The following is a 7,730-nucleotide window of genomic DNA, read 5'->3' on the forward strand; positions in this document are numbered from 1 at the left end:
ATGCTAATGAGTGGTAGCTGGGAAAACTTATAAAGAAAATGCCTCCACGTATGAACTTAATTAATTAGAGTTGAAGGTACCAACTGGTTTGAAACACTAAACTGATAGTTAATTAGAGCTGAAGGTATCAAGTCCTTATCCTCCAATGTTTTACTGTTCTCCCCTGCTTTGGCGAACCAGGGGATTGTCCGCCGTTGGACTACTACCGGATAGATTAGTTCAAACTCCAAATCTAGTTCACAACTAGAAAATGGATTAATACAGACAAATTTACAGACAGATTTAGTCTTTATTACAGATGGATTTTTGGTTACCAACGAAATTACCGACAGATTTTGTCCCTCTGTAAAAGCCCCGTCGGAAATTATTTATCGACGGATTTTTTTTTCCGACGGATTTTTTTTTCGTCGGAAAATTACCGACGGATTTTTACCAGTTACCGACAGATTTTACCTCTGTAAATTCTCCATCCATTTTCCAAAGGCGACGAACTTTCCAACGGATTTTCCGTCTGTAATTACAGACGGATTTTCAGACGGATTTTTCGTCTATAATTACAGACGGATTTTCAGACGAATTTTCCGTCTGTAATTACAGACGAATTTTCCGACAGATTTTTCGTCTGTAAATATAAATTTAATACAAATTTATTACAAAATAAACTTGTTTTCATTCAAAATAAATATAAATTTAATACAAATTTTATCTAATTTTATTCGAATATAATATTTCAAAAAATAAACAAATTCATCGTATTATCAAACTAAAAGAAAAGTACTATAAATAAACAAGTCAATATAATTCAAATATAAACAAAGTATAATCCCTAAGCAACACTGGTTTACAAGGAAATACATGAGCACAGATTGAACATTAGTTGTTCAATTCTTTTAAGATCCATTCAACGTTTCCTCTTTCCCCTGGCGGCTTGTTCTGCTAAGACCTTTGGGTTTCTTCTGCGTGCCACAATAATTTTTGGAGGAGTGATAACCACTACAGAAAGCATAGAAAAACAATTGAATAAAGAAAATGAAGCAAGGATCAAACGATTATATTCTACTTCATTCATTTAAACATGTTAAGAATTAATGAAATCATACTGTGGCACTGGATTTGAAAGGTATAGTATCATAAGGATGCAACATTGATTGATCATGGGGCCTATGAAACAGTAAGTGTGCTATAGATCGATCAATGGGGTTTGTGTCAGTTTCCATATCCATGAATCTCATACACCTGAATGAAGTTGCAGGTTATACTTATCAAGAAGATTAAATAGCATTATATTTCTGCAATAAATTAAAAAAGTTTGTTTAACAGTACTTTCTATGCACTGACATTAAGTACTTATAACTCTAAGCAATAAAACTGAAGTGAAGACAGCAACCAATACCTGCTACCATTATGTGGCATGATGAGCGGATAATTTATACGCTTTTTGACATTATTTTTAGTATGTTTTTAGTAGGATCTAGTTACTTTTAGGGATGTTTTTAATAGATTTTGTGTTAAATTCACATTTCTGGACTTTACTATGAGTTTGTGTGTTTTTCTGTGATTTCAGGTATTTTCTGGCTGAAATTGAGGGACTTGAGCAGAAATCAGATTCAGAGGTTGAAAAAGGACTGCTGATGCTGTTGGATTCAGACCTCCCTGCACTCAAAGTGAATTTTCTGGAGCTACAGAACTCGAAATGGCGCGCTTCCAATTGCGTTGGAAAGTAGACATCCAGGGCTTTCCAGCAATATATAATAGTCCATACTTTGGCCAAGAATTGACGACGTAAACTGGCGTTCAACGCCAGCCTTCTGCCCAAATTTGGCGTCCAGCGCTAGAAAAGGATCCAAAACCAGAGTTGAACGCCCAAACTGGCACAGAAACTGGCGTTCAACTCCACAAATGGCCTCTGCACGTGCTACACTTAAGCTCAGCCCAAACACACACCAAGTGGGCCCCGGAAGTGGATTTATGCATCAATTACTTACTCATGTAAACCCTAGTGACTAGTTTATTATAAATATGACCTTTTACTACTGTATTAGGCATCTTTGGTCTCAGTTTTATTCCATTGTTCATCTTAGGAGACTATTGATCACGTTTAGGGGGCTGGCCATCTCGGCCATGCCTGGACCTTCACTTATGTATTTTCAACGGTAGAGTTTCTACACTCCATAGATTAAGGTGTGGAGCTCTGCTGTTCCTCAAAGATTAATGCAAAGTACTACTGTTTTCTATTCAATTCTTCTTATTTCTCTTCTAAGATATCCATTCGCACCCAAGAACGTGATGAAGGTGATGATTATGTGTGACGCTCATCATCCTTCTCCCTTATGAACGCGTGCCTGACAAACACTTCTGTTCTACATGAATTAAGCTAGAATGAGTATCTCTTAGATCTCCTAACCAGAATCTTCGTGGCGTAAGCTAGAATGATGGCGGCATTCAAAAGAATCCGGAAGGTCTAAACCTTGTCTGTGGTATTCTGAGTAGGATTCAATGATTGAATGACTGTGACGAGCTTCAAACTCGCGAGTGCTGGGCGTTAGTGACAGACGCAAAAGGAGGGTGAATCCTATTCCAGCACGATCGAGAACCGACAGATGAATAGCCGTGCCGTGACAGGGTGCGTGAGCATATGATTCACTGAGAGGAGGGGATGTAGCCACTGACAACGGTGATGCCCTTGCATACAGCCAGCCATGGAAAGGAGTAAGACTGATTGGATGAAGATAGCAGGAAAGCAGAGGTTCAGAGGAACGAAAAGCATCTCCATTCGCTTATCTGAAATCCCTGCCAATGAATCTACATAAGTATCTCTATCCCTTTTATTGTTTATTTTAATCTAATAAAGTATCATGTTTAAATCCGCCTGACTGAGATTTACAAGTTGACCATAGCTTGCTTCAAGCCAACAATCTCTGTGGGATCGACCCTTACTCACGTAAGGTTTATTACTTGGACGACCCAGTACACTTGCTGGTTAGTTGAACGGAGTTGTGTCCACACATAGTAAAGAGCCATAATAATGATTCCATACAATAACAAAGAGTACTACATTAATGTGATCACAATTTCGTCCACCAAGTTTTTGGCGCCGTTGCCGGGGATTGTTTGAGTTTGGACAACTGACGGTTCATCTTGTTGCTCAGATTAGGTAATTTTCTTTTTATTTTATTTTCAAAAATTTTTCAAAAATATTTCTAAAATTTTCTCATCTGTTTTCGAAAAAAAATAATAACAATATTTTCAAAAAAAAAAAATGTTTTCAAAAATAAATGATTCTATGGTTTCAGAATTTTTAAGAATGAATTCTAGCGTTTCATGAAGCATGTTGAAGCCTGGCTGGCTGTAAAGCCATGTCTCAATCCTTATACCCAAGAGAAGAGCTTCTTTATCTTTCTTAGCCAATTGGCTGTTGAATGTAAGGAATGTCAGGCGTGTCATGTCTGAGTTACATACTAAAGCTTGGCTGGCTATTGAGCCATGCCTGACCCTCTGATTGGAGCTTTAGAGCATAAGATTCCTGGAATTCATATTAAAAATTTTGGAATCCTTTTTTTCTTTTTCAAAAGAATTTTTCGAAAAATATAAAATAAAAAAAAAATTTAGAAAATCAAAAAAATCAAAAATATTTTTCTGTTTCTTGTTTGAGTCTTGAGTCATATCATAAGTTTGGTGTCACTTGCATATGCATCTTGCATTTTTTCGAAAATTTCATGCATTCATAGTGTTCTTCATGATCTTCAAGTTGTTCTTGGTAAGTCTTCTTGTTTGATCTTGATGATTTTTTTTTTTTGTTTTGTGACTTTTCATGTTTATCATATGCATTCTTGAATTCTTAGTGCTTAAGCATTAAAGAATTCTAAGTTTGGTGTTTGGCATGTTTTATTTGCATTAAAAATTTTTCAAAAGTGTCTATGATGTTCATCTTGACATTCATAGTGTTCTTGGTGTTCATCTTGACATTCATAGCATTCTTGCATTCATCACATGTTTTGATCTAAAAATTTCATGCATTGCATAATTTTCATGTTTTTCTCTTGCATCATAAAAATTCAAAAATCAAAAAAATATCTTTCCCTTTTTCTCTCATCAAATTCGAAAATTGAAGTTGACTTTTTCAAAAATTTTTAAAATCAAGTTGTTTCTTATGAGTCAAATCAAATTTTCAAATTTGAAAATCTTATCTATTTTAAAAATCAAATCTTTTTCAAAAACTAATTTCTATCATATCTTTTCAAAAATATCTTCTTATCTTATCTTTTTCAAAAATATCTTTTCAAAATATCTTTTCTAACTTCCTAACTTCTTATCTTTTCAAAATTTGTTTCAACCAACTAACTAACTTTTTGTTTGTTTCTTAACTTTTTCAAAACTACCTAACTAACTCCCTCTCTCTAATTTTCGAAAATATCTCCCCTCTTTTTCAAAAATTTCTTTTTAATTAACTAATTATTTTTATTTGTTTTATTTTTATTTAAAAAAAAATTTCGAAAAATACTAACAAATTTTCAAAAACCAATTTTCAAAAATCACTAACTCCTTTTCAAAAAAATTTTCGAAAATTATACCTCCCCCATCCTATTCTATTTATTCATTCATATCCTAACATCTCATCTCACATCTCTTCCATTCTCACAGTTGTGTTTCTTCCTTTATATTACATTCTTTGTCTCCCCCTCTTCTTCCACTCACACAGGGATCCATATACTGTGGTATAAAGGATCTCTATTATTATCATTATTTTCCTGGCCATTCTTCCTTGTCATATGAGCAGGAGCAAGGATAAGAACATTCTTGTGGAAGCAGATCCAGAACCTGAAAGGACTCTGAAGAAAAAAATTAAGAGAAGCTAAAATACAACAATCCAGAGATAACCTTTCAGAAATTTTCGAACAGGCAGAGGAGATGGCAGCCGAAAATAATAATAATGTAAGGAAGATGCTTGGTGACTTTATTGCACCTAATTCCAATTTACATGGAAGAAGCATCTCCATTCCTGCCATTGGAGCAAACAACTTTGAGCTGAAACCTCAATTAGTTTCTCTGATGCAGCAGAACTGCAAGTTTCATGGACTTCCATCTGAAGATCCTTTTCAGTTCTTAACTGAATTCTTGCAGATATGTGATACTGTTAAGACTAATGGAATAGATCCTGAAGTCTACAGGCTCATGCTTTTCCCTTTTGCTGTAAGAGACAGAGCTAGATTATGGTTGGATTCTCAACCCAAAGACAGCCTGAACTCTTGGGATAAGCTGGTCACGGCTTTCTTAGCCAAGTACTTTCCTCCTCAAAAGCTGAGCAAGCTTAGAGCTGATGTTCAAACCTTCAGACAGAAAGAAGGTGAATCTCTTTATGAAGCTTGGGAAAGATACAAACAGTTGACCAAAAAGTGTCCTTCTGACATGCTTTCAGAATGGACCATCCTGGATATATTCTATGATGGTCTGTCTGAGTTATCTAAGATGTCACTGGATACTTCTGCAGGTGGATCCATTCACCTAAAGAAAACGCCTGCAGAAGCTCAAGAACTCATTGACATGGTTGCTAATAACCGGTTCATGTACACTTCTGAAAGGAATCCTGTGAATAATGGGACGCCTATGAAGAAGGGAGTTCTTGAGGTTGATACTCTGAATGCCATATTGGCTCAGAATAAAATATTGACTCAGCAAGTCAATATGATCTCACAGAGTCTGCATGGAATGCAAGCTGCATCCAACAGTACTCAAGAGACTTCTTCTGAAGAAGAAGTTTATGATCCTGAGAACCCTGCAATAGCAGAGGTAAATTACTTAGGTGAACCGTATGGAAACACCTATAACTCAACATGGAGAAATCATCCAAATTTCTCATGGAAGGATCAAAAGCCTCAACAAGGCTTTAATAATGGTGGAAGAAACAGGTTTAGCAATAGCAAACCTTTTCCATCATCAACTCAGCAACAGACAGAGAACTCTGAACAAAATGCTTCTAATTTAGCAAATCTAGTCTCTGATCTATCTAAGGCCACTGTAAGTTTCATGAATGAAACAAGATCTTCCATTAGAAACCTGGAAGCACAAGTGGGCCAGCTGAGTAAAAGGATCACTGAAATCCCTCCTAGTACTCTCCCAAGCAATACAGAAGAAAATCCAAAAGGAGAGTGCAAGGCCATTGACATAAGTGCCATGGCCGAACCTGTGAGGAGAGGAGAGGACGTGAATCCCAAGGAGGAAGACCTCCAGGGACGTCCAGTGATCAATAAGGAGCTTCCCTCTGGGGAACCAAAGGACTCTGAGGCTCATCTAGAGACCATAGAGATCCCATTGAACCTCCTTATGCCCTTCATGAGCTCTGATGAGTATTCCTCTTCTGAAGAGAATGAGGATGTTACTGAAGAGCAAACTGCCAAGTTTCTTGGTGCAATCATGAAGCTGAATGCCAAATTATTTGGCATTGATGCTTGGGAAGTTGAACCTCCCTTGTTCATCAATGAACTAAGTGATCTGGATCAACTGACATTGCCTCAGAAGCGACAGGATCCTGGAAAGTTCATAATACCTTGTACCATAAGCACCATGATCTTTAAGGCTCTGTGTGACCTTGGTTCAGGAATAAACCTCATGCCCCTCTCTGTAATAGAGAAACTGGGAATCTATGGGGTGCAAGCTGCTAAAATCTCACTAGAGATGGCAGACAGCTCAAGAAGACAGGCTTATGGACAAGTAGAAGATGTATTAGTAAAGGTTGAGGGCCTTTACATACCTACTGATTTCATAGTCCTGGATACTGGAAAGGAAGAGGATGAATCCATCATCCTAGGAAGACCTTTCCTGGCCACAGCAAGAGCTGTGATTGATGTTGACAGAGGTGAAATAGTCCTTCAATGGAATGAGAACTCCCTTGTATTCAAAACTCAAGGATCTCCCTCTGCAACCATGGAGAGGAAGCTTGAAAAGCTTCTCTCAAAGCAGAGTCAACCAGAGCCCCCACAGTCAAACTCTAAGTTTGGTGTTGGGAGGCCACATCCAAACTCTAAGTTTGGTGTTGAACTCCCATATCCAAACTCTAAGTTTGGTGTTGGAGAGTCTCAACAAAGCTCTGCACATCTGTGAGGCTCCATGAGAGCCCTCTGTCAAGCTATTGACATTAAAGAAGCGCTTGTTGGGAGGCAACCCAATGTTTATCTAATTCTTATTTTTATTGTTTTTTTTATGTTTTCTTAGGTTCATGATCATGTGGAGTCACAAAATAAAAATAAAAATTGAAAACGGAATCAAAAACAGCAGAAGAAAAATCACACCCTGGAGGAGCATCTGTCTGGCGTTCAAACGCCAGAACAGAGCATAGTTCTGGCGCTGAACGCCCAGAATGGGGGCATCCTGGCGCTGAACGCCCAGAACAAGCATGGTTCTGGCGTTCAACGCCAGAAATGGCAGCAAAGGGGCGTTGAACGCCCAAAATGGGCACCAACCTGGCGCTGAACGCCCAGAGTTGTGTGCAAGGGCATTTTGCATGCCTAAATTGGTGCAGGGATGTAAATGCCTTGACACCTCAGGATCTGTGGACCCCACAGGATCCCCACCTTACCTCCTCATAATCCTAGTTTTTATTTCCACATCCTCTTCTTCATCTATTCCTTCTTCTTTTGCTCGAGGGCGAGCAACATTCTAAGTTTGGTGTGGTAAAACAATTATGTAAAGGATCTATAGCTCAGTGGTAGAACATTTGACTGCAAATCAAGAGA

The 7,730-nt window shown here is 37.7% G+C and overlaps 1 non-coding gene across 1 annotated transcript; it reads right to left on the reverse strand.

Annotated features, from left to right (window-relative positions):
- Nucleotides 1–5,304: 5,304 nt before the first annotated feature.
- On the reverse strand, nt 5,305–5,412 carry LOC148562453 (small nucleolar RNA R71). Its single transcript, XR_015888304.1, has one exon. It is a non-coding gene; the product is annotated as a small nucleolar RNA R71 (small nucleolar RNA).
- Nucleotides 5,413–7,730: the final 2,318 nt, after the last annotated feature.

The sequence above is a fragment of the Arachis ipaensis genome, chromosome B6 (genome assembly GCF_059453495.1).
Source record: "Arachis ipaensis isolate K30076 ecotype BB chromosome B6, ASM5945349v1, whole genome shotgun sequence".
Taxonomy (NCBI): Eukaryota; Viridiplantae; Streptophyta; class Magnoliopsida; order Fabales; family Fabaceae; genus Arachis; species Arachis ipaensis.